This window comes from Ovis aries, chromosome 1 (assembly GCF_016772045.2).
Source record: "Ovis aries strain OAR_USU_Benz2616 breed Rambouillet chromosome 1, ARS-UI_Ramb_v3.0, whole genome shotgun sequence".
Taxonomy (NCBI): domain Eukaryota; kingdom Metazoa; phylum Chordata; class Mammalia; order Artiodactyla; family Bovidae; genus Ovis; species Ovis aries.
This window is the reverse complement of record NC_056054.1, coordinates 153,763,690-153,790,456: the sequence shown is the minus strand read 5'-3', so window position 1 is coordinate 153,790,456 and position 26,767 is coordinate 153,763,690.

Here is a 26,767-nt window from a genome sequence, read left to right as displayed (position 1 = left end):
TGGTCATCTGAGTTAAATTCACCCATTCCAGTCCATTTTAGTTCACTGATTCTTAAATGTCCACATTCACTCTTGCCATCTCTTGCCACTCTTGCCATTGAAAGTTTGACCACTTTCAATTTGCCTTGATTCATGGATCTACCAGTCCAGGTTCCTATGCAATATTGCTCTTTACAGCATTGGACCTTGCTTCCATCACCAGTCACATCCACAATTGGGTATTGTTTTTGCTTTGGCTCTGTATCTTTATTCTTTCTGGAGTTATTTCTCCACTGATCTCCAGTAGCATATTGGGCACCTACTGACCTGATAGTTCATCTTTCAGTGTCCTATCTTTTTGCCTTCTCATACTGTTCATGGGGTTCTCAAGGCAAGAATACTGAATTGGTTTGCCATTCCCTTCTCCAGTGGGAATTTTGTCACAACTCTCCACAATGTCCCATTCCTCTTGTATGGCCCTACACGGCATGGTTCATAGTTTCATTCAATCAGACAAGGCTGTGATCCATGTGATTAGATTGGTTAGTCTTCTGTGATTGTAGATTTCAGTCTGCCCTCTGATGGAGAAAGATAAGAGGCTTATGAAAGCTTCTTGATGGGATAGACTGACTGAGGGGGATTTTGGTCTTGTTCCCAGGGCCATGCTCAGTAAACCTTTAATCCAATTTTCTGTTGATGCCATCCAGCCATCTCATTCTTGGTTGTCCCCTTCTTCTCCTGCCCCCAATTCCTCCCAGCATCAGAGTCTTTTCCAGTGAGTCAACTCTTCTCATGAGGTGGCCAAAGTACTGGAGTTTCAGCTTTAGCATCATTCCTTCCAAAGAAATCCCAGGGCTGATCTCCTTCAGAATGGGCTGGTTGGATCTCCTTGCAGTCCAAGGGACTCTCAAGAGTCTTCTCCAACACCACAGTTCAAAAGCATCAATTCTTCGGCGCTCAGCCTTCTTCATAGTCCAACTCTCACATCCATGACCACAGGAGAAACCAAAGCCTTGACTAGACGGACCTTAGTCAGCAAAGTAATGTGTCTGCTTTTCAATATACTATCTAGGTTGGTCATAACTTTTCTCCTGAGGAGTAAGCGTCTTTTAATTTCATGACTACAGTCACCATCTGCAGTGATTTTTGAGCTCAAAAAAATAAAGTCGGTCACTGTTTCCACATTTTCCCCATCTATTTCCCATGAAGTGATGGGTCCAGATGCCATGATCTTAGTTTTCTCAATGTTGAGCTTTAAGCCAAGTTTTTCACTCTCCTCTTTCACTTTCATCAAGAGGCTTTTTAGTTCCTCTTCACTTTCTGCCATAAGGGTGGTGTCATCTGCATATCTGAGGTGATTGATACTTCTCCTGGCAATCTTGATTCCAGCTTGTGTTTCTTCCAGTCCAGCATTTCTCATGATGTACTCTGCATATAAGTTAAATAAGCAGGGTGACAATATACAGCCTTGACATACTCCTTTTCCTATTTGGAAGCAGTCTGTTGTTCCATGTCCAGTTCTAACTGTTGCTTCCTGACCTGCATACAGATTTCTCAAGAGGCAGGTCAAGTCGTCTGGTATTCCCATCTCTCTCAGTTTTCCAGTTTATTGTGATCCACACAATCAAAGGTTTTGGCATAGTCAATAAAGCAGAAATAGATGTTTTTCTGGAACTCTCTTGCTTTCCAAACCATGGTGGGGGCTTCCCTTGTAGCTCAGTCCATAAAGAATCTGCCTGCAGTGCCGGAGATCTGGATTCAATCCCTGGGTCTGGAAGATCCCCTGGAGAAAGAAATGGAAACCCACTCCAGTATCCATTTTCCAGTATTTTCCCTGGAAAATCTCATGGACAGAAGATCACTGTGGGCTTCAGTTCACAAGGTTGCAAAGAGTTGGGCACGACTGGGAAACTAACACTTATGTACACTTAAACCATGGGGGAGGTAGTGAAAATAATGGTGACCTCCTTCAAAAGATCCCATGCATGTACTGCTACACTCAGTGCCCCCACCCCATGCAGCAGAGCACCAGCCACCCACGCTTCTGCTGGAGACTCCTTGACACTCACAGACAAGTCTGGGTCAGTCTCTTGTAGGACCAGTGCTCCTTTGTCTTGGGTCCTGGTGCACAAGGTTCTGTTTGTGCCCTCCAAGATTCTATTTCCCACTCCTGTGCAAATTCTGGCAGCTCTATGGTGGGGTTAATGGTGACCTCCTCCAAGATGGCCTATGCCATACCCAAGTCTGCTGCACCCAGAGCCCCTGTCCCTGTGGCAGTCCACTGCTAACCCATATCTCCACAGGAGATGCTCAAACACAGTTCTGTATCAGTCTCTGTGGGGTCCCTGGGTCCTGGTGCACACAAGGTTTGTTTGAGCCCTCTGAGCATGTATGGTGGGAATGGGGTTTGATTCTAAACATGAATTCGTCCCTCCTACCATCTTGCTGGGGCTTCTCCTTTGCCATTGGACATGCAGTATCTCCTCAGAGCCATTCCAGCGCCTACTGTCTTACTGCGGTTTCTCTGACTTTGGATGTGGGGTATCTCTTCTCAGCCAGCCACTGCTCCAGGGCTGCACAGCCGCCAGCTGCTGCTGGAATAGGTGAATTTAACTTAGGTGACCATTATATCTACTACTGTTGGCAAGAATCCATTAGAAGAAAAGGAGTAGCCATCATAGTCAATGAAAGAGTCCAAAATGAAGTACTTGGGTGCAGTCCCAAAAATGACAGAATGATCTCTGTTCATTTCCATGGCAAATCATTCAATATCAAGATAATCCAAGTCTATGCCCTGACCAGTAATGCTGAAGAATCTAAAATTGAACAATTCTATGAAGACCTACAAGACCTTTTAGAACTAACACCCCCAAAATATGTCCTTTTCATTATAGAGGACTGGAATGCAAAAGTAGGAAGTCAAGAAGCACCTGGAGTAAACAGGCAAATTTGGCCTTGGAGTATAGAATAAAGGGGGAGGGAAAAGCCCTATTTAGCTAATAGAATTTTGCTAAGATAATACACTGGTCATAGCAAACACCCTCTTCCAATAACACAAGAGAAGACTACATATGGATATCATCAGATGATCAACATTGAAATCAGATCAATTATATTCTTTTCAGCCAAAGAAGAAGAAACTCTATACAGTCACCAAAAAGACAGCAGGAGCTGACTGTGTCTCAGATCATGAACTGTTTATTGTCAAATTCAGACTTAAATTGAATAAAGTAGGGAAAACCACTAGATCATTCAGGTAAGACCTAAATCAAATCCCTAACAATTATGCAGTGGAAGTGAGAAATAGATTTAAGGGACTAGATCTGACAGACAGAATGCCTGATGAACTATGGACCAAGGTTTATGACATGGTGCAGGAGACAGGGATCAGGACCATCCCTAAGAAAAAGAAATGCAAAAAAGCAAAATGAGTATCTGAGTAGGCCTTACAAATAACTATGAAAAGAATAGAAGTGAAAAACAAAGGAGAAAAAGAAAGATATAAGCATCTGAATGCAGAGTTCCAAAGAATAGCAAGAAGAGAGCAGAAAGCCTTCCTCCGTGATCAGTGCAAAGAAATAAAGGAAAACAATAGAATGGGAAAGACTAGAAATCTATTCAAGAAAACTAGAGATACCAAGGGAACATTCCATGCAAAGATGGGCTCAATAAAGGACAGAAATGGTCTGAACCTAACAGAAGCAGAAGATATTAAGAAGAGGAGGCAAGAATACACTGAAGAATTACACAAAAAAGATCTTCATGGCCCAGATAATCACGATGGTGTGATCACTCACCCAGAGCCAGACATCTTAGAATGTGAAGTCAAGTGGGTCTTAGGAAGCATCACTATCAACAAAGCTAGTGAAGGTGATGGAATTCCAGTTGAACTATTTCAAAGCCTAAAAGATGAAGCTGTGAAAGAGCGCACTCAATGTGCCAACAAATTTGGAAAACTTAGCAGTGGCCACAGGACTGGAAAAGGTCAGTTTTCATTCCAATCCCAAAGAAAGGCAATGCCAAAGAATGCTCAAACTACTGCACAATTGCACTCATCTCACACGCTAGCAAAGTAATGCTCAAAATTCTCCAAGCCAGGCTTCAACAATATGTGAACCTTGAACTTTCAGATGTTCAAGCTGGTTTTAGAAAAGGCAAAGGAAACCAGAGATCAAATAACCAACATCCACTGGATCATCAGAAAAGCAAGAGAGCTCCAGAAAAACATCTATTTCTGCTTGATTGACTATGCCAAAGCCTTTGACTGTGTGGATCGCAACGAACTGGAAAATTCTGAAGGAGATGGGAATACCAGACCACCTAACCTGCCTCTTGAGAAATCTGTATGCAGGTCAGGAAGCAACAGTTAGAACTGGACATGGAACTACAGACTGGTTCCAAATAGGAAAAGGAGTATGTCAAGGCTGTATATTGTCACCCTGCTTATTTAACTTCTATGCAGAGTACATCATGAGAAAATCTGGGCTGGATGAAGCACAAGCTGTAATCAAGATTGCTGGGAGAAATATCAATAATCTCAGATATGCAGATGACACCACCCTTATGGCAGAAAGTGAAGAAGAACTAAAAAGCCTCTTGATGAAAGTGAAAGAGGAAAGTGAAAAAGTTGGCTTAAAGCTCAACATTGAGAAAACTAAGATCATGGCATCTGGTCCCATCACTTCATGGGAAATAGATGGGAAACCGTGGAAACAGTGACCCACTTTATTTTTTTGAGCTCAAAAATCACTGCAGATGGTGACTGTAGTCATGAAATGAAAAGACGCTTACTCCTTGGAAGGGAAGTTACGACTGAAATCGACAGTATGTTAAAAAGCAGAGACATTACTTTGCCAACAAAGGTCCATCTAGTCAAGGCTGCTGGTTCTTCTAGCAGTCATGTATGGATGTGAGATTTGAACTATAAAGAAAGCTGAGGTACGAAGAACTGATGCTTTTGTACTGTCGTGTTGGAGAAGACTCTTGAGCATCTCTTGGACTGCAAGAAGATCCAGTCAATCCATCCTAAAGGAAATCAGTCCTGAATTTTCATTGGAAGGGCTGATGCTGGAGCTGAAGCTCCAATACTTTGGCCACCTGATGCGAGGAAGTGACTCTCTGGACAAGACCCTGATGCTGGGAAAGATTGAAGGTGGAAGAAGGGGATGACAGAGGATGAGATGGTTGTATGGCATCACTGACTCAATGGACATGAGTCTGGGTAAACTCTGAAGTTCGTGATGCACAGAGTGGCCTGATGTGCTGAAGTCCATGGGGTTGCAAAGCATCAGACATGACTGAACAACTGAACTGAACAGATTGCTTAGTTGAAGTGCTAGATATTTTTCCTTTGACTTATTTTATGCTAAGTACACTTAGTAGTACATATTATATCCTTACATCTTCTGTTTTTCTGATAATAAAATTTTTCAATTCAAAATATGAAATATTAAATGAAGATGAGTCAAGATGACAAATGAGTAGGAGAACTCTGAGTCACCCTCCCCATGAACGTATCAAATATACATCTACAAATGATATAATTCTCACAGAGTGCTGGCTGAACACTAGCAGAGGACCTCAGACACCTGAATGGACAAGAAAGATTCCAGCTCAACCAAGTAGGATGAAAGAAAGAAGAAGAGAAAAAGAAGAGGAGAGAAAGCAGGATGGAACCTACAACATTTTAGGGGGGGAGTTTAAGGAGAAGAGAGGTTTCCACATCTGGGGAAACCCTCTCAGTGATGGGGAGATCAATTGAGACAGAAGAGGATAGTCAGCGGCCATTGGAGGAGAGCTCAACAACTGGTCTGTGGCAGGCAGAGCAGAATGAGACATACACAGATGGTCCATGCCATAGCCCTACATGTCCCAGCCTGAGACATGTATCTATTGATGTGGACAGGTGCTGGGTGCTCGAAAGTGGGGTTTTGTCTGGAGTTAGAGCTGCCCCCATAACACATCCAAATCCATGATTACAATCCTCGGACCTAATTTCAGTGGATCTACCTTGGTGGCCTGGTGAAAACAACATCTGAGAGATACCAGAGTCAATTGTTGGCATGAGAGCACTGCCAACAACAGTGTAATCTGATAGCTTGCACGATGGGTGAAAGGTGTCACAACAGAGCACACTCAAAGGTGAAACAGCTCCAGAAGAGGAATACTCAATGTCTTCCTTCTTAGTGGGAAAGCTTCAATCCCACCTACCTTTTTACCGCAGACCAGAAACACAGCTAAGAAACAGATCTGTGAATCTTTACTGCAACAACCAGGGAGTAGACTTCACCTGTGATAGTAAAGTGACAACCAAAGAGCAAAGGGGAGGCCCTACTCAATATCTAGTGCAAGTTCTTGTCAAAACATCAGTCATGTTTCCTATCTAAGGGATAATCACAAACAGAGGAAAGAAGTCACAGAAAACTATACTAAAAACATCCTTCACACCAAAAAAAATATTAAACTCATGCAAGCCACACAAGAGAGTTCTCAAATAATAATAGCCCTCCAAGATAATCTTAAGGTCTAGCGACAGGAGAAAGAACCCCAAGGGCATTTGGCCTTGAAGACCAGCAGTGCTGGAGCTCCAGGGCTGGAGGAAATAAAGACTCCACTCTCAAAGTGTGCATTGGGACCCAGCACAAAAGCAGTACCTCCATGGGAACCTGGGCCACACCTTCTTGGAGTCCTGGGGTGTCTCCAGGGGCAGTGCAGGTCAACTATAGCCCACTGTGTGGACTAGGTCACTAGTAGCAGGAACCGCAAGGAATATTGAGTACAGAGGTTCACATTTTAGCACCAAGAACTGGCCCCCTCAGTAATCTGCAGGCTCAAGTGCTGGTAAATCACAGAGCAAACAACAAGATAGGAATACAACCCCTCCCATCAGAAAACAGGCTGCAAAAAGTCATACTGACCTGATGCCATCTCAAAAGACACACTTGATATGGCCATGCCCATCAGAACGACAAAGACACAACTCCATCCACCAGAGAGCAGGCACAAGTCCCTGACACTAAGAAGCACACACAAGCCCCTAAACCAAACTCACCCACCAGGGCACAGACACAAGAAGCAAAAGGAACTATGATCCTGTAGCCTGTGGAATGAAGGACAAAAACACAAAAAGTTATACAAAACAAGACTACAGAGAAATATGTTGCAAACAAAGAAACAAGGAAAAAACTCAGAACAACAAAATGAAGAGGGGATAGGCAAACTACATGGAAAATAATTCAGCATAATGATAATAAAGATGATTCAAAATCTCAGAAAAAGATGGAGGTACAAATGAAAATGATATAAGAAGTGTTCAACAAGGAGCCAGAAGATTTAAAGAATAAACAAATAGAAATGAACAATACAATAACTTAAATAAAAAGGGAAGGAGTCAAGCAATAAACTGAGACAGAAGAATAGTGATCTGGAAGTCAGAGTGGTAGAAATCAGTGCCACAGAACAGAATAAAGAAAAAAGAATGAAAAGAAATGAAGACAGTCTTATAGACCTCTGGGGAAGCATTAAATATACCAACATTAGCATTATAGAGGGACCCAGAAGGAGAAGAGAAAGAGAAAGGGCTTGAGAAAATATTTGAAGATATTATAGCTGAAAATTTCACTAAGAAATTTTCATGAGAAAGGAAACACTCTAGTCCAGGAAGTTCAAAGAGTCCCATGTAGGATGAAACCAAGGAGGAACACACTGAGACACATATTAATCAAACTGACAAAAATTAAAGACAAAAGTATTAAAAGAAACAAGGGAAAAGCAACAAATAGCATACAGGGAATACCCATAAAGTTATGAGCTGATCTCTCAGCAGAAACTCTGCAGGTCAGAAGGGAATGGCATGATATACTTCAAATGATGAGAGGGAAAAACCTACAACCAGAAATACTCCACCCAGCAAGGCTCGCATTCAGATTTGATGGAGAAATCAAAAGCTTGACAGACAAGCAAAAGCTAAGATAATTCAGCATCACCAAACCAGCTTTAGAGTAAATTCTTAGGGAACTTCTGTAGGCAGGAGAGAGACCAGCAACTTAAAATAATCTTGGCCATAATAGACTGCTATATCAAAGCCTCATTGGAACAATAAATCCAAAAGCTACAATAGATACACACACACAAAGAAAAAGCAACTCAAACACAACACTAAAGATGGTCATCAAACAGAAGAGAACACAGTGGAAGAGGGAAGAAAAAAGACCTACAAAAACAAACTGAAACAAGAAAATTGCAAAAGGAACATACATATTGATAATTATCTTAAATGTAAATGGACTAAATGCTCCAACCAAAAGATATAAATTGACTGAATTGATACAAAAACATCTGTATATGTACTGTCTACAAGAGACCCTCCCCAGACCCAAGAACACATACATAGTGAAGATGAGGGGACAGAAAAAAAGACAGCCCATGCAAAAGGACATAAAACAAGTTGGAGTATTATTACTCCTATCAGACAAAATTGATTTTATGGATGAAGCACAAGCTGGAATCAAGATTGCTTGGAGAAATATCAATAACCTTAGATATGCAGATGACACCACCCTTACTAAAGAGCCTCTTGACAGAAGTGAAACAGGAGAGTGGAAAAGTTGGCTTAAAGCTCAACATTCAGAAAACTAAGATCATGGCATTTGGTCCCTTCACTTCATGGCAAATAGATGGGGAAACAGTGGAAACAGTCGCTGACTTTATTTTTGGGGGCTCCAGAATCACTGCAGATGGTGATTGCAGCCATGAAATTAAAAGATGCTTACTTCTTGGAAGGAAAGTTATGACCAAAGTAGACAGCATATTAAAAAGCAGAGATAGTACTTTGCCAACAAAGGTCTGTCTAGTCAAGGCTATGGTTTTTCCAGTGGTCATGTATGGATGTGAGAGTTGGACTATAAAGAAGGTTGAGTGCTGAAGAATTGATGCCTTTGAACTGTGGTGTTGGAGAAGACTCTTGACAGTCCCTTGGACTGCAAGGAGATCCAACCAGTACATCCTAAAGGAAATCAGTCCTTGGTGTTCTTTGGAAGGACTGATGTTGAAGCTGAAACTCCAATATTTGGCCACCTTATGTGAAGAGCTGACTCATTTGAAAAGACCCTGATGCAGGGAAAGATTGAAGGTGGGAGGAGAAGGGGACGACAGAGGATGAGATGGATAGATGGCATCACCAACTCAATGGACATGAGTTTGGGTAAACTCCGGGAGTTGGTGATTGAGAGGGAAGCCTAGCGTGCTGCAGTTCATGGGGTCGCATTGAGTCAGACACGACTGGGTGTCTGAACTGAACTGAACTGATAGGAGACAGGGAATGACACTACATAATGATCAAGGTATCAATACAAGAATGTGCAACAATTGTAAATATATATGCATGCAACGCTAAAGCACCTCAATATATAAGGCAAATGCTAACAGCCACAAAAGAGGAAATTGACATAAACACAATAATAGTTGAGGGGTTTAACACATCACTTACACCAAAGGACAGATCATTCAGACAGAAAATTAATAAGGGAACACAGAGTTAAATGACACATAAGACCAGATAGACTTAACATCTATAGGATATTTCATCCAGAAGCAGCAGAATACACTTTCCTCTCAAGTGGGCATGGAATATTCTCCATGATAGATCACATCGTGGGCTACAAGTCAAGTCTTGGTAAAATTTAAGAAAACTGAAATTGTTTCAAGCATTTTTTCCAACCACAATTGTATCAGAATAGAAATCAATAAAAGAAAAGCAAAAATTACAGAAAAACATAAACACATGGAGGCTAAGAAATATGTTACTGAACAACCAATGGATCACTGAAGAAATCAAAGAAGAAATTTAAAAAAAACAAAAAAACAAAAAAACTAGAGACAAATTACAACAAAACACAATGATCCAAAATCTATGAAAAGTGAAAGTCACTCAGTCGTGTCCGATTCTTTGCGACCCCTTGGATATCTCCCAGCCAGAATACTGGAGTGGATAGCCTTTCCCTTCTCCAGGAGATCTTTCCAATCCAGAGATTGAACCCAGGTCCCTCACACTGCAGGCAGATTCTTTACCAGCTGAGCCACAAGGGAAGCCCAAGAATACTGGAGTGGGTGGCTTATCCCTTCTCCAGCAGATCTTTCCGACACAGGAATCGAAATGGGGTCTCCTGCATTGCAGGCATATTCTTTTCAACTGAGCTATGGGATACAGAAAAAGTAGTTCTAAGAGGGAAGTTTATCACAATACAGTCTTAAGTCAAGAAATAAAAATAATCTCAAATAAATAACCTAACATTATAACTAAAGCAACTAGAGAAAGAACAAAGAAAAGTAGAACAAAAAAAAAAAATCATAAATATCAGAGCAGAAGTAAATGAACAGAGATGAAGAAAACAATAACAAAGAACAATGAAACCAAAAGCTGGTTCTTTGAGAGATAAACAAAACTGATAAAACTTTAGCCAGGTTCATCAAGTAAAACATGGAGAGGACTCAAATAAATAAAATTAGAGATGAAAATGGAAAAATTAACAATGGACACCACAGAAATACAAATGCTCATACTATAAGCAATTGTATACCAACAAAATGGACCACCTCGAAGAAATGTACAAAAAGGTACAGCGTTTCAAGACTGAACCAGGAAAAAAATAGGATATATATATATACAGATCAATTACAAGTTCTGAATTTGAAAGTGTAATTAAAAATCTTCCAACAAACCAAATTCCAGGACTGGATGACTTCATCATGAATTCTACTAAATATTTATTAATAGGTAAGAATTAACACCTATCCTTTTCTAACTATTCAAAAAAAAAAAAAAAAGCTGCAGAGGAAGGAACACTCCTAAGCTATGAGGGCCCCCTTACCCTGATACTGAAACCAGACAAAGGTATCATGAAAAATAAAATTACAGACCAATATCATTGATGAATGTAGATGAAAAAATCCTCTACAAAATACTAGCAAACCAATCCAACAACACATTAAAGTGATCGTACCCCATAGTCAAGTGGAATTTAGATTCTTCAACATAAATCAATTAATGTGATACATTACATCAACAAACTGAAGCATAAAAACCATATGATTATTTCAATAGATGCAGAAAAAGCTTTTGACAAAATGCAATACCCATTTATGATATTAAATAAAAACTCTCCCAAATGTGGGCGTAGAGGGAACATTAAAGTGAAAGTGTTGGTTGCTCAGTTATGTCCCACTCTTTGTGACCCTATGGACTAACCCTCTAGGCTCCTCTGTTCATGGAATTCTCTAGATAAGAATACTGAAGTGGGTAGCCATTCCCTTCTCTGGGGGATCTTCCCGATACAGGGATTGAACCCAGGTCTCCTGTATTGCAGGCAGATTCTTTACCATCTGAGCCACTAGGGGAGCCCCAAAGATGGGAGTGAATGTTTGTTAAGTTGCTTCAGTAGTGTCCAACTCTGTGCAATGTTATGGACTGTAGCCTGCCAGGCTCATCTGTCCATGGGATTCTCCGGGCAAGAATACTGTACTGGAATGCCACGCCCTCCTCCAGGGAATCTTCCCCACCCAAGGACTGAACACATGTCTCTTAAGTCTCCTTCACTGGCAGGCAGTTTCTTTATCACTAGTGCCTCATACCTGTATATAACAAAGGCCACACACGACAAACCCAAAACAAACATCATTCTCAACAGTGAAAACCTGAAGCATTTTCTCTAAGGAACAAGTATTTCCATTAGAAACAAGACAAGGATGTTCACTCTTGCCACTTTTGTTTAAAATAGTTTTGGAAGCCCTAGCCACAGCAATCAGAGAAGACAAAGCAATAAAAGGAATCCAGATTGGAAAAGAAGTAAAACTGTCACTGTTTGCAGATGACACCATGCTATACTTCGAAAATCCTAGAAATGCCACAAAAAAATACTAGAACTTATTCATGAATTCAGGAAATTTCAGGATACAAAATTAATATACAGAAAATTGTTGCATTCCTATAGACTAGGACTTCCCTGGTGGCTCAGAGGTTAAAGCATCTGCCTGGAATGCGAGAGACCTGGGTTCATCCCTGGGTCGGGATGATCCCCTGGAGAAGGAAATGGCAACCCACTCCAGTACTCTTGCCTGGAGAATCCCATGAAGGGAGGAGACTGGTAGGCTATAGTCCATGGGGTCGCAAAGAGTCGGACACGACTGAGCGACTTCACTTTCACTTTCACTTTCCTATAGACTAACAATAAACTATCAGAAAGTGAAAAAGAAGCAATTCCTTTCCAATCACTTCAAAAAGAATAAAATATTTAGGAATAATCCTACTTAAGGAAGAAAACTATATGACATTGATGAAAGAAAATGAATATGTGCCAAATAGATAGGAAGATATACCCTACTCATGAATTAGAAAAGTACTTTTTTTCCAACCAAACCTATTTTTGTTTTTGAATTCCTGTTAACTCCAGCACAGACAACTCAATCATGTTACTTTAAGTAAGTTCATAAAAATACACATCAATTTAATTATTTATGTTAGATAATTTAGTATTCTCAAATTGTTTCTAATCCAATTTGCAAATAAAATTTAATGTTATTATTATTTTTTTAACTGCTACTTGATGTCTCTCATGTGCAAATAACAGAGCAAGATTGCTCCTGGCATAAGGCATATAGAAACAAGAGGAGCCTGAGTTCACCAAGGAGCCACAGCCTAGTGAATTATAAATCTACAGGTTTATGATCCTCAGAGAAACATCATTCATGGATAACTTGAATAATGAAAGTCAGGGAAGAATCAGGAGGCCAATTGGGAGGAGAAAAATTTTAGCTATGATACAAAAAAAAAAAAAAGTAAAATGAAGCATGCAGTTTTACTTCTACTACCGTGTTACTACCATTCATTCAAATAAGAACATAGGCAAATGTACTGCCATCAGAGCTACCACTGGGAATGACCTGTGCCAAGAGAACCAATCAGGTGGACATCAGCAGCTGAAGCCAATAAGGACACAAACTTGGGCTCTATTTTCTGGTTCCTCATCTTCAACAGAGGCCCCATCATGCCAACTGACTTTTCCCCATCCCATGTTACTTTCCAATGCTGGCATTTTGTGAAGGACCTGAGGCTGTGGCTGAACCAAAACATAAAAAAATTAGATATGGCTTCCCTTGTGGCTCAGCTGGTAAAGATCTGCCTGCAATGTGGGAGACCTGGGTTTGATCCCAGGGTTGGGAAGATCCCCTGGAGAAGGGAAAGGCTACCCACTCCAGTACTCTGGTCTGGAGAATTCCATGGACTCTTTAGACCATGTGGTCACAAAGAGTCAGACAGGACTGAGCAGCTTTCACTTTCACAGTCTAGATTGAAATTATGCTGTGAATCCTGAATTTGCTCAGATTTCATAATGGAATTAATCAAATGTGCTTGATGGTGTCTAGATTTAGTTACCTAAAGATACTAGAAACACCAAGGAACAAAGTGTCTACTTGAAAAATAAAACTATTTTTTACATTCTTGCTCTCAAGAATATTTTTTCTCATTCTTGCAGACACCATCTGCATCCAAACCAAATCACTGGTTTTGACAGTTTCCAAATACAATATTGAAAAGTTCTATTTAGAAAGTCAATTCATTTCTGAAGAGATATTTTGCATCTGACTCCCCTTTGTGGACGAATCACCTGGCCATGCTTCGTTAAATATAGCAAATCTAAAGGGGTCTGTAACAGGATGAGATTACTTTTTTTTTTTTCTTTTTACTATTAGGAGCCTGCTGTTATTAGCAGCCCTTAGAGATTTCTAGGCCCAAACCTTCTCTTCCATGATTCATGGCTCAGTAATTTGAGATCTGGCACAAATATTTTTCCCACTTTTAAAAATGTTTTACTCTATGCAGGACCTTGTAACTGAGTTTGTGTAGTACTGCCATGATCCCCATTTAGTCAAGAAACTAACTACACATGCTTGTCTCCTTTTTTTCAAAAGTACCTTACTTTCATTGCTTATAGATCTGTATAACCCCTTTAGTGAATACTGTACCAGGTCTGCAGTGGAGCACCAAGGACTCAATTCTAATTTCTGGAATTGATATTCTGATATTTGCGGTTACTTACTCACTAACTCAATTCTCTGTTTTGTACACTCTATCATGTATTAAGATGTAGGCATAAATACTTACATATTTGAGCCTTAATAGTTTACCTTCCTCATATTTTGCCTTGAAATAGTTGTGCTTATAATGTGCCTCCAACTTTTATTGATCTGAAACTTAAAAAGCTATATGAAATGATTGTTATTTATGCTAACCTATTGTTGAAGATATCATATAGTATGTGGTCTAATGCCATTTCAAAAGGAAGAGTTCAATGAAGGGTTTTTAGAATCAGCAGAATATGAAGTTTCAAACCTTCAGAAAAATGGTACCACTTCTTCTTTCAAATGATGAGTATCTCACAATCCATTGCATTTACTTACTCAGTTTTTAAAAATCCAAGTGTAAATCTTAATTTTAAATCATATCATATAATTGTACCTGGATGAAAAAACTAACTCTACAGCTGGAAACAGAATTTCTCTTAAAAAAACTGTCTTTGTTCTAGGCAAATGTTCCCCCCAAATTAATATTTATTGAATCTTTACAATTTCAACATGGACTCATTTGTCCTTTGACATTAAAATTGACTTTTTAAAATGAATTTTATTTGAAAACAGAATTTTAAGTGTTCTAAATGGAAAGAAATTCAAGCAAAAATGATTAAAAAAAAAAGTCACATTTTACTAGATACATTTGGCTTCTGGAGCCCTTGGTTGATGCTTGCTTTTTGTTGTCATTGTTTGTTCATTTGCCTTTAATGATATCAGCTAATGGCAGAACATGTTAAAGGCATAATAACCATAAACTGATCAGTTCCTCCTGATTTCAAAAGAAATATTGAAATAAATTTCTCATAATGGGAAGCTCTATACTTTGATTTGAAACTATCTAATATTTTCTTCTTTATCCTCTAAAACGATATCAGTTCTATTGGGAAAGGCTAGTTAGCAGGAGCTGAAAAACATTAAATACATAAAATATTTTAAAATAAAATTGCATAATATGGGGGTTGGTAAAGTTGCTAGATGCAATATATGAGGGTAAGCAATAAGAGAGGGTTGGACTGAATTTTATGCTTAACTTTCCATTTAAGCATACATCAGTATGATATCAGCCCCATTTGTCTCAAAAACTTCAATCATCATTCACATATGTGAAATTTATGTATGCAAGTTCATGGGCAATGCATCAAGGTATGAAAATCAGAAGAAGTGACTAAGTGCCACATTTATTTTGATATGGCATGAAAAAACAATCATATATAAATTTGAAAAACTAAAAAGTGAAAGTGTTAGTTGCTCAGTCATATCTGACTCTTTGTAACCTCATGGACTGTAGCCCTCCAGGCTCCCCAGTTTAAGAAATTTTCCAGGCAAGTATACTGGAGTAGGTTGCCATTTCCTTCTCCAGGCGAACTTGCTGATCCATGGATTGAACCCGGGTCTCCTGCATTACAGGCAGATTCTTTACCGTCTGAGCCACCAGGAAGCCCCTAAGGATGAGCCAATTTATAAAGTGAACAGATTTAGAGGAGTGAACTTTGAAGCAATCATGATAATGAGATAAGTTAACTGTGAATTTACAAAATATTATGAAAGCAGAAGATATTAAGAAGTTCAGTTCAGTTCAGTCACTCAGTTGTGTCTGACTCTGCGAACCCATGAACCACAGCATGCCAGGCCTTCCTGCTGCTGCGGCTGCTAAGCTCCTTCAGTCGTGTCTGACTGTGCGACACCATAGATGGCAGCCCACTGGCTCCACCATCCCTGGGATTCTCCAGGCGAGAACACTGGAGTGGGTTGCCATTTCCTTCTCCAATGCATGAAAGTGAAAGTGAAGTCGCTCAGTTGTGTCTGACTCTTAGCAACCCTATGGACTGAAGCCTGCCAGTCTCCTCCATCCATGGGATTTTCCAGGCAAAAGAGTACTGGAGTGGGTTTCCATTGCCCTCTCCGCTAGGCCTCCCTGTCCATCACCAACTGCCAGAAACTACCCAAACCCATGTCCATTGAGTCGGTGATGTCATACAACCATCTCATCCTCTGCTGAGTTTTTGAAATTTGCTGACATATTGAGTGCATATTAAGAAGAGGTGGCAAGAATATACAGAAGAACGGCACTAAAAAGATCTTCACGACCCAGATGATCACAACTGTGTGATCACTCACCTAGAGCCAGACATCCTGGAGTCTGAAGTCAAGTAGGCCTTAGGAAGCATCACAGGAACAAAGCTAGTGGAGATGATGGAATTCCAGTTGAGCTATTTCAAATCCTAAAAGATGATGCTGTGAAATTGCTGCACTCAAAATGTTAGCAAATTTTGAAAACTCAGCAGCGGTCGCAGGAATGGAAAAGATCAGTTTTCATTCCAATCCCAAAGAAAGGCAATGCCAAAGAATGCTCAAACTACCACACAATTGCACTCATCTCAGATGCTAGCAAAGTAATTCTCAAAATTCTCCAACCCAGGCTTCAACAGTATGTGAACCATGAACTTCTAGATGTTCAAGCTGGTTTTAGAAAAGGCAGAGGAGCTGGAGATCAAATTGCCAATATCCACTGGATCATCAAAAAAGCAAGAGAGCTCCAGAAAATTATCTACTTTTGTGTGATTGACTATGCCAAAGCCTTTAACTGTGTGGATCACAATAAACTGGAAAATTCTTAATGAGATGGGAATACCAGACCACCTGACCTGCCTCTTGAGAAATCTGTATGCAGATCAGGAAGCAACAGTTAGAACTGGACATGGAACAACAGAATGGTTCCAAATAGGAAAAGGAGTATGTCAAGGCTGTATATTGTCACTCTGCTTATTTAACTTATATGCAGAGTAGATCAAGAGAAATGCTGGGTTGGATTAAGCACAGCTGGAATCAAGATTGCCAGGAGAAATATCAATAACCTCAGATATGCAGATGACACCACTCTTATGGCAGAAAGTGAAGAAGAACTAAAGAGCTTCTTGATGAAAGTGAAGAAGAGAGTGAAAATGTTGGCTTAAAGCTCAACATTCAGAAAACTAAGATCATGGCATCCGGTGTTATCACTTCATGGCAAATAGATGGGGAAAGAGTGGAAACAGTGGCAGACTTTATTTTGGGGGGCTCCAAAATCACTGCAGATGGTGGCTGTAGTGTTGACATAAAAAGATTCTTATTCCTTGGAAGAAAAGTTATGACCAAACTAGACAGCATGTTAAAAAGCAGAGATATTACTTTGCCAACAAATGTGTCTAGTTAAGGCTCTGGTTTTTTCCAGTAGCCATGTATGGATGTGAGAGTTGGACTATAAAGAAAGCTGAGCACCGAAGAATTGATGCTTCCTTTGAACTGTGGTGTTGGAGAAGACTCTTGAGAGTCCCTTGGACTGCAAAGAGATCCAGCCAGTCCATCCTAAAGGAGATCAGTCCTGAGTGATCATTGGAAGGAGTGATGTTGAAGCTGAAACTCCAATACTTTGGCCACCTGATGCAAAGAACTGACTCATTTGAAAAGACCCTGATGCTGGGAAAGAATGAATTTGGGAGGAAAAGTGGATGACAGAGGATGAGATGATTGGGTGGCATCACCTACTCAATGGACATGAGTTGGGGTAAACTCCAGGAGTTGGTGATGATCCATGGGGTTACGACTGAGGGACTGAACTGAACTGAACTGACGAAAGCATTAAACATTGCTTAAAGAGTGGTGTAGATATTTCAGACATTTTATAGATCTTAATGAATAGGATTGCTTCAGCCTGTATTTGGATACATATCAGTTCAGTTCAGGTTAGTAACTCAGCCGTGTCCAACTCTTTGTGACCCTGTGGACTGCAGCAGGCCAGGCTTTCTCACCCTCTGTCAGCTCCTTCTCCTACTGCCTTCAATCTTTCTTAGCAACAGGGTCTTTTCCAATGAGTTACTTCTTTGCATAAAGTGGCCAATGTATTGGAGCTTCAGCTTCAGCATCAGTCCTTCAGATGTATATTCAGGACTGATTTCCTTGAGGATTGACTGGTTTGATCTCCTTGCAGTCTAAGGGACTCTCAAGATTCTTCTCTAATACCACATTCTTTGGTTCTCAGCTTTCTTGCTTAGCTTTCTTTATGGTCCAATTGTCACATCCATACATATTAGAGTCAATTTTTAAATGTTACTTGCTTTGTATCATTTAAATCTTTTTAACATTTAAATTTCCCTGAACTTATTATAGTGTATATACTCAATTATGGTTTGTTGGTTTGAACAAAATTTGATTTTTCTGTCTCAGGATAAAATGTATAAAAACGCATACCTTTTATAAATAAATAAAATTTTATTTATTAAGAAATAAAAATGTATCCAGCTTTGAGATATAACTGACATTTATTGTTGTTTAGTCTCTAAATCATGCCCAACTCTTTTGTGATTTCATGAACTGTACCCACCAGGTTCATCTATCGATATAATTTCCTGCGCAAGAATTCTGGACTGGGTTGCCACTTACTTCTCCAGGGAATCTTCTCCACCTGGGGATCAAATCCACATCTCCTGCATTGTCAGACTGATTCTTTACCACTGAGCTACCAGGGAAGCCCAAATAATTGGCATATGACATTGTATAAGTTTCTGGTTTACATAGTGATTTTATGTACATATAAACTGCAAAATCATTTCCATAATAGGTTTAGTTAACACATCCATAACCTCACATAGGTATAATTTAAGTGTGTTTATATGTTGGAAACTTTAAATAAATCTACCATAAATCTATTTTTATCATATTGTTAACTATATTCATCATGCTGTACATTATATCTTCAGAACTTATTCACTTTATAACTGGCAATGTGTACTCTTTGACCACCTTCAGCCATTTCCCCATCCCCCATTCCTTGCCTTTGGCAACTAACAATTTGTCCTTAGTTTCTATGAGGTTTCTCTTTTTTTAAGATTCCACATATCTGTCTTTCTCTGTCTGAAATATCTCACTTTGCCTAATGCCTTCAAGTTTTATCCAAGTTGTTCCAAATGGCAAAATTTCCTTTTTCCATGTCTTGGCTATTGTTACTAAAGCTAAAAGGAACATAGGGGTGCAGATATCTCTTCAAGGTAGTGATTTCATTTCCTTTGGATATGTATCCAGAAGTGAAATTGCTATAACATATTTTTTAATTTTTTGAGGAAACTTCACACTGCTTTGCAAGAAAGAAATGCTAGTATTAGTTTTAAATGCATACTTATTCATTTTATTCCATAATTATGTGATGCTCTAATGAATTCAATATATAATTATTAAATACTATTTTTTAGCAAAATTTCTCTACCCATTTTTCATTTTTAAAACATTTTACAAGTTACAAATATATGATTTTAAAGTATTTTATAAATATTTAAATGTTATAAGTGTGTATGTAATTAAGAAATTATTATAAAATCTTCACTCTTGGGAAAGTAGATTTAGACAGATTTTTAATTGTTTTAAGTTTAGTTAGCCTAATACACTTGCATGTATTTTAGAATATATTCAGAATATTGTTTTTAAGTAAGTTGATCCTATAATATTGTCACATTATATCTAGTCTTTGTGTTTTGTTAACTTATCTTCTGTTTTGTTAATCATTTATGCAAAAATCATATGAGCATGCTTGGATCTAAACCCCTTCTCCCAGTTGATGTGACTTGGCAACATTTAACATTTGAAAGCAAGGAGAAGTTGTTTATTTGAAAAATACAGAGTTTGAAATTTTTTTACAGGCTTACTTTATAAATAGTAAAACTAATTTTCTTGACTAGTAACTGATTTTTTTTTTTTTTTAAGATTTTCCTGTTGCTAAAGTTTTGGGCACACATATTTTTATCATGTCTAACTCAGAAGCAGTTTTAGATGCTGAAACTTTTGAATGCTGTATAATTGTTGGTGTATATGTATTGACCACAAATATGTATATCACTAAATCAATGTTTTACAAAATGGTATTTGGTCAATCTGTGCAAGTGCAGGGGCAAAAAAAAAAAAAAAAAAGGAGGAAGTAGCTGTTCTTCCTTCAACTCTATAGAAAATAATATTACATATCCAGGGAAAAGAGTCATTTACTGTAGATACATCCTATCCCATCATATTGCCATACCTTGACCTAAAATCAGGTTACTTCATACACAAAAAGCAGGATGCCAAAATAACCTATTTTCAATCTGAAGAAACAAACAGAGAAGGGACATTTATACTTCATTCAAGAATTTTTACCTTCCCATTTTGTACTTAGCTCTGTGAAAGTGAAAGTGGTTCAGTCATGTCCAGTCATGTCCTATACAGTCTATGGAATTCTCCAGGCCAGAATACCGAAGTGGCTAGCTATTCCCTTCTCCAGGAGATCTTCCCAACCCAGGGATTGAAGCTGGGTCTCCTGTACTGCAGGCAGATTCTTTATCAGCTGAACCACTTAACTCTAGAACTAGTGTTTAATTGATTAAATACATGGTTTTGAGATCTGTCATATCTGGGTTCAATTCTTAGTTTTTTTATTTACTAAATAAATTTGAAAAATATGAAAATGCTTCTAAACCTTATTTTATTAACTGCAAAGTGAGGGATAGTAAAACAAATCTCATAAAGTTATTATTCATATTAAATATATAATCTCTGAAAATCTATTGGTACATGATAAGCACTCTATAAATGGTAACCCACTATTATTATTTTTTTGATGTTTCATGTTAATAGTTTCCTTTAAATTTCTCCTTTCTCTCTGTAGAAGTTAGGATTGTTTTATGAATTTTTATTATTGTTGGAAACTATGTTCTAAGTTTCATTCAACTGAAGATTTCAAACCCATTAGAAACACAGTTTAATTGCTTTCTTTCAACTAAATATTATGTTGAACACTACTACTTGAACAATCCATAGAAAAGTTGGAGGAATATACAAAATACAAAAGAAATTCTGCATTTTGGAATGTATGCTCAAGGATAACTACAGTGTCTGGTAGGTAATACTGAAAGTGAAAGTCGCTTAGTTGTGTCTGACTCCTTGCGACCCCATGGATTATACAGTCCATGGAATTCTCTAGGTCAGAATACCAGCGTGGGTAGCCTTTCCCATCTTCAGGGGATCTTCTCAACCCAGGGATCAAACCCAGGTCTCCTGCATGGCAGGTGGATTCTTTACCAGCTGCTCATTTCAGTACAGTCACTCAGTCATGTCCGACTCTGCCACCCCATGAACCGCAACACACCAGGCTTCCCTGTCCATCACCAACTCCTGGAGTTTAACCAAAGTCATATCCGTTGAGTTGGTGATGCCATCCAACCATCTCATCCTCTGTCGTCCCCTTCTGTTCCTGCCTTCAATCTTTCCCAACATCAGGGTCTTTTCAAATGAATCAGCTCTTCGCATCAGGTGGCCAAAATATTGAAGCTTCAGCTTCAGCATCAGTCCTTCCAATGAACACCCAGGACTGATCTTCTTTAGGATGGACAGGCTGGATCTCCTTGCAGTCCAAGGGACTCTCAAGAGTCTTCTCCAAAACTACAGTTTAAAAGCATGAATTCTTCTGTGCTCTTCTACAGTGGAGAAGGGAATGGCAAACCACTTCAGTATTCTTGCTTTGAGAACCCCATGAACAGTATGAAAAGGCAAAATAATAGGATACTGAAAGAGGAACTCCCCAGGTCAATAGGTGCCCAATATGCTACTGGAGATCAGTGGAGAAATAACTCCAGAAAGAATGAAGGGATGGAGCCAAAGCAAAAACAATACCCAGCTGTGGATGTGACTGGTGATAGAAGCAAGGTCCAATGCTGTAAAGAGCAATATTGTATAGGAACCTGGAATGTCAGGTCCATGAATCAAGGAAAATTGGAAGTGGTCAAATGAGATGGCAAGAGAGAACGTTGACATTCTAGGAATCAGCAAACTAAAATGGACTGGAATGGGTGAATTTAACTCAGATGACCATTATATCTACTACTGCGGGCAGGAATCCCTCAGAAGAAATGGAGTAGCCATCATGGTCAACAGAAGAGTCCAAAATGCAGTACTTGGATGCAATCTCAGAAATGACAGAATGATCTCTGTTCATCTCCAAGGCAAAGCATTCAATATTACAGTTATCAAAGTCTATGCCCCAACCAGTAACGCTGAAGAAGCTGAAGGTGAATGGTTTTATGAAGACCTACAAGACCTTTTAGAACTAACACCCCCCAAAAGATGTCCTTTTCATTCTAGGCGACTGGAATGCAAAAGCAGGAAGTCAGTAAACACCTGGAGTAACAGGCAAATTTGGTCTTGGAATGCGGAATGAAGCAGGGTAAAGACTAACAGAGTTATGCCAAGAAAGTGCACTGGTCATAGCAAACACCCTCTTCTGACAACACAAGAGAAGTCTCTACACATGGACATCACCAGATGGTCAACACTGAAATCAGATTGATTATATTCTTTGCAGCCAAAGATGGAGAAGCTCTATACAGTCAACACAAACAAGACCAGGACCTGACTGTGGCTCAGATCATGAACTCCTTATTACCAAATTCAAACTCAAACTGAAGAAAGTAGGGAAAACTGCTAGGCCATTCAGGTATGACCTAAATCAAATCCCTTATGATTATACAGTGGAAGTGAGAAATAGATTTAAGAGCCTTGATCTGATAGACAGAGTGCCTGATGAACTATGGAATGAGGTTCGTGACATTGTATAGGAGACAGGGATCAAGACCATCCCCATGGAAAAGAAATGCAAAAATAGCAAAATGGCTGTCTGGAGAGGCCTTACAAAAGCAGTGAAAAGAAGAGAGGCAGAAAGCAAAGGAGAAAAGGAAAGATATAAGCATCTGAATGCAGAGTTCCAGAGAAAAGCAAGAAGAGATAAGAAAGCCTTCTTCAGTGATCAATGCAGAGAAATAGAGGAAAACAACAGAATGGGAAAGACTAGAGATCTCTTTAAGAAAATTAGAGATTCCAAGGGAACATTTCATGCAAAGATGGGCTTGATAAAGGACAGAAATGGTCTGGACCTAACAGAAGCAGAAGATATTAAGAAGCGGTGGCAAGAATACATAGAAGACCTGTAGAAAAAAAGATCTTCACAACCCAGATAATCACGATGGTGTGATCAATAAACTAGAGCCAGACATCCTGGAATGTGAAGTCAAGTGGGCCTTGGAAAGCATCACTACGAACAAAGCTAGTGAAGGTGATGGCATTCCAGTTGAGCTATTTCAAATCCTGAAAGATGATGCTGTGAAAGTGCTGCACTCAATATGCCAGCAAATTTGGAAAACTCAGCAGTGGCCACAGGACTGGAAAAGGTCAGTTTTCATTCCAATTCCAAAGAAAGGCAATGCCAAAGAATGCTCAAGCTACCACACGATTGCACTCATCTCACATGCTAGTAAAGTAATGCTCAAAATTCTCCAAGTCAGGCTTCAGCAATACATGAATCATGAACTCCCTGATGTTGAAGCTGGTTTTAGAAAAAGCAGAGGAACCAGAGATCAAATTGCCAGCATCTGCTGGATTGTGGAAAAAGCAAGAGAGTTCCAGAAAAACATCTATTTCTGCTTGATTGACTATGCCAAAGCCTTTGACTGTGTGGATCACAATAAACTGTGGAAACTTCTGAAAGAGATGGGAATACCAGACCACCTGACCTGCCTCTTGAGATATCTGTATGCAGGTCAGGAAGCAACAGTTAGAATTGGACATGGAACAACAGACTGGTTCCAAATAGGAAAAGGAGTGCGCCAAGGCTGTATATTGTCACCCTGCTTATTTAACTTCTATGCAGAGTACATCATGAGAAACGCTTGACTGGAAGAAACACAAGCTGGAATCAAGATTGCTGGGAGAAATATCAATAATCTCAGATATGCAGATGACACCACCCTTGTGGTAGAAAGTGAAAAGGAACTAAAAAGCCTCTTGATGAAAGTGAAAGTGGAGAGTGAAAAAGTTGACCTAAAATTCAGTATTCAGAAAACGAAGATCATGGCGTCTGGTCCCATCACTTCATGAGAAATAGATGGGGAAACAGTGGAAACAGTGTACGACTTTATTTTTTTGGACTCCAAAATCACTGCAGATGGTGTTTGCAGCCATTAAATTAAAAGACACTTACTCCTTGGAAGGAAAGTTATGACCAACCTAGATAGTATATTGAAAAGCAGAGACATTACTTTCCCGACTAAGGTCCGTCTAGTCAAGGCTATGGTTTTTCCTGTGGTCATGTACGGATGTGAGAGTTGGACCGTGTAGAAGGCTGGGTGCCGAGGAATTGATTCTTTTGAACTGTGGTGTTGGAGAAGACTCTTGAGAGTCCCTTGGACTGCAAGAGATCCAACCAGTCCATTCTGAAGGAGATCAGTCCTGGGATTTCTTTGGAAAGAATGATGCTGAAGCTGAAACTCCAGTACTTTGGCCACCTCATGCGAACAGTTGACTCATTGGAAAAGACTCTGATGCTGGGTGGGATTCGGGGCAGGAGGAGAAGGGGATGACAGAGGATGAGATAGCTGGATGGCATTACCGACTCCATGGACATGAGTCTGAATGAGCTCCGGGAGTTGGTGATAGACAGGGAGGCCTGGTGTGCTGCAATTCGGACACTACTGAGCGACTGAACTAACTGAACTGAACTTCTGTGCTCAGTTTTCTTTATTGGCCAACTCTCACATCCATATATGACCACTGGAAAAACCATAGCTTTGTCTAGACGGACATTTGTTGGCAAAGCAATGTCTCTGCTTTTTAATATGCTGTCTAGGTTGATCATAAGTTTCCTTCCAAGGAGTAAGAATCTTTTAATTTCGTGGCTGCAATATCCATCTGCAATGATTTTGAAGCTCAATCTGTTCTCACCATTTCCCCATCCATTTGCCATGAAGTGATGGGACCAAATGCCATGATCTTAGTTTTCTGAATATTGAGCTTTAAGCCAGGTTTTCACTCTCCTCTTTCACTTTCAGCAAGAGGCTCTTTAGTTCTTCTTCACTTTCTGCCATAAGGTTGGTGTCATCTGCATATCTGAGGTTATTGGTATTTCTCCTGGCAATCTTGATTCTAGCTTGTGCTTCCTCCAGCCCAGCGTATTTTTATGATGTACTCTGCATATAAGTTAAATAAGCAGGATGACAATATACAGCCTTGATGTACTCCTTTCCCTATTTGGAACCAGTCTGTTGTTCCATGTCCAGCTGAGCCACAAATAAATATACAATAAATACATATTTAGCAAATGGTTGAATAAACATCTTGCTATTTGCTTTTTTAATTTAACTTTTGTGTCTGTGTCATCATTTATAAAGAGCAGTCTTATAAATTTGACTCAGAATTTGGCTTAGCAAGCATTAGATTCTTTGTATTTTCAACAAGTTCACACTGGGTCAGGAAATATATATATAAAAAAAGATTGAATTTGAGTTTTGGTCATATTATCTACTAGTTAGTTTGAACTCAACTTTTTCTGCCTCAGTGAAATTGAAAAATAATGGTCATACTTCACAAGACTATTATGAAGATTAAGTAATATAGTGTAGGATATGTAACACTTGCTAAAGGACCAAAAAATATTAACTTGTATAATTGTTATAACAGTCAGTCATTCAGTTCAGTCACTCAGTCATGTCCGACTCTTTGCAACCCCATGAATCGTAGCATGCCAGGCCTCCCTGTCCATCACCAACTCCCGGAGTTTACCCAAAATCATGTCCATCAAGTCGGTGATGCGATCCAGCCATCTCATCCTCTGTCATCCCCTTCTCCTCCTGCTCCCAATCCCTCCCAGCATCAGAGTCTTTTCCAATGAGTCAACTGTTCGTGTGAGGTGGCCAAAGTATTGGAGTTTCAGCTTTAGCATCAGTCCTTCCAATGAACAGCCAGGACTGATCTTAGGATGGACTGGCTGGACCTCCTTGCAATCCAAGGGACTTTCAAGAGTCTTCTCCAACACCACAGTTCAAAAGTAAAAGGAGAAAAAATTTTAAATTGAAGGAACCATGCTAGGATGCAGATGTTTAAAAATTGGGCAGAATAGAAAGTTTCCAAATAATTTATATCAGGTAGAAAAAAAGGCTACTTCAATATACTATAGCTTTTTAATGAATGAAATATAATTGGGGCATTAAAAAGAATAATGCAAATTTATCTACAAATATGGAAGGATCCTGAAGGTATATTAAGTGAAAAAAGTCAAGATATAGAAGAGTATGTGTAAACTGGTCTTTTTAAAAATATGCATCTGTCTTTCTATAAATATATTATTTCTCATATATGCATAGGAGAGCTTGAAGAATATGTAAGCAATTGAAAATAATGTTTATTTTCAGAGCAAGGACTTTGAGAAAAAGCAGTATTAATTTTCACTGGAGGTTTTGGCTTTTGTACTTTTCTGTAACAGTTAGCTACATATCAGTTAGCTGCACCCTAACTTAACAGCTTTAAACAGTTATCATTTGTTCTATTTTCTGGTACCTGTGGGTTGGCTGAACTTCAGTTGATCTATGCTTGGCTGAATTGGGTTTGAGTCTAAGCTTCACACTGTGTCCAGGTATAGTTCACGTGTTTCTTATCCTTCCTGGGTGAGTATCTAACATATTTTCTGCTCAGAATGATGCCAGAAGCACAAGAATAAATATTTCACCATGCAGGCATGTTTCAAGCCTTTGCTTCTGTTACAACAATTGATATTCCATGGGCTAAAGCACTTGATTTGACCAAGCCTAAAATCTTGGGGAGAGAAACAGTTCACTCACCA